General features: G+C 38.2%; 1 non-coding gene across 1 annotated transcript; it reads right to left on the reverse strand.

Moving 5' to 3' along the window:
- Positions 1-1,551: 1,551 nt before the first annotated feature.
- On the reverse strand, positions 1,552-1,623 carry Trnag-ucc (transfer RNA glycine (anticodon UCC)). Its single transcript has one exon. It is a non-coding gene; the product is annotated as a tRNA-Gly (tRNA).
- Positions 1,624-2,020: the final 397 nt, after the last annotated feature.

Consider the following 2,020-nt stretch of genomic DNA (forward strand, 5'->3'; position numbering starts at 1 on the left):
GGGAATATAAATGACGACTGGGACACTCAAAGAGAAATTACAGACTGGGACACAGGGAATATAAATGACGACCGGGACTCAGGGACACAACTACAACGGGGACGCCGGGGGCACAGGGGGGGATATATAAATGACGACCGGGACACAAGGAATGTTCGAAGAGAAATTAATGACGACACAATGACAAAGGGAATATAAACGACGACCGGGACACTCAAAGAGAAATTACAGACTGGGACACCGTGACACAAATGACGACGGGGACACAGGAATGTTCGATTAGCAATCACCATCAACAAAGCTCAAGGGCAATCATTAGAATAATGAGGTATAGACCTGAATATGGATTGTTTTCCCATGGACAATTATATGTTGCATGTTCAAGAGTCAGTAAACCTGACAATCTATTTATATGCACAGACAATGGGACAGCGAAGAATGTTGTACATTCGCAAGTTTTACGTAGTTAAAAACATGAAGACTGTTTTCCTAAATTAATGATTAATATAGACCAGCACTTGAATGAGGCCTTAACCCTACTCATCCATACAATCACATAGGTCAAACAGCATAGCCAAACACAATCAACCATAAAGAATAATCCATGGACAGGCAGTCATGTCGTCAACAAGTATAAGTCGTCATTTACCAAACAATAGAACACAGGGCGCGTAACTAATATGGCGCGTAACAACTTCCGCGCGCGGGGGGGCTTGGGGGGGGGGGTTGCGAAGCACCTCCACCAACTAGGTGTTGGGGTGGCGTGAAGCGCCACCCCAACAGCTAGTTTCAACTATTTATTCTACGGCCTTTGTGATTCAGGGTCATTCTTAAGGAATTGGGACAAAATTTAAGCTATAGTGTAAAGAACGAGGCATTGACGAGGTGGTGAACCCCCTCATATACATAATAAAAATATATGAATATAGAAGTTCGTTACGTAAGCTAATTCGCAAGTTACATATGTTTTTACTAATAAAAACTTTCGTAAAAAATTAAAAGTTCTAGTTGCTTTTTTAAATAACCAAAAAATTGGAGGGTAACTATGCCTACTCCCCCGCTTTTTTTTCTCGGAATCGTTCGATCAAAACTATGAGAAAGCCATTTAGCCATAAAAATAAATTAATATGGAAATTTCGTTTTAATTATTCTTGTGCGGAGAGCCAAAATCAAAACATGCCTTAATTTAAAAACATTCAGAAACTAAATAAAAAAGCAAGTTTTTTAACTGAAAGTAAGGAGCGATATTAAAACTTAAAACGAGCAGAAATTACTCCGTATATAAAAGGGGCTGTTCCCTCATCAACGCCCCTTTCTTTACGCTAAAGTTTTTTACTGTTTTAAAAAGTAGAGTTGAGAGAAAGAGTCAAACTTTAGCGTAAAGAGCGGAGCATTGAGGAGGGTACAGCCCCTTTTATATACGGAGTGATTTTTGTTAGTTTAAAGTCTTTATACCTCTCCTTACTTTCAGTTAAAAAAAAAACCTTTTTTTATTTAATTCCACTCAATGGAATGAAAGCTCTACTGATGTCTAGATTCATAGTAAAAAGATGCGATGGCCGGGAGTCGAACCCGGGTCAACTGCTTGGAAGGCAGCTATGCTAACCGCTATACCACCATCGCTTGTAATAAGATATTATTTAAATAATTGATAATGAGAAATGTTACTGTTTATGCGTGTGTAATCTTATTTTGAATAAACTAGTCGTGACCAGAGGTCAAGGTAAAACTTAAATATAGAATAAGCTATATAGTCCTATCCATGGAATCAGAAGACAAATGTGGGTATCAGCCTAGACTTGGGACTGTTGGGAAAGAAACATGGTAAGGAAACACAGGCAAAATAATATTAGTTGACACACTTTGACTGCAATTCCAGCGTAAATTACCCACCTAATTTGTAACTATAACGATATTTATAAAACAATAACAATAGAAGAACAATAACAGAACAATAGCATACAAGGAACGGCTAAGGGTCTTAAGTTGAAATTTTAAAGGCATGTTGAAAAAGGGCACT

This window comes from Artemia franciscana, chromosome 3 (assembly GCF_032884065.1).
Source record: "Artemia franciscana chromosome 3, ASM3288406v1, whole genome shotgun sequence".
Classification (NCBI taxonomy): domain Eukaryota; kingdom Metazoa; phylum Arthropoda; class Branchiopoda; order Anostraca; family Artemiidae; genus Artemia; species Artemia franciscana.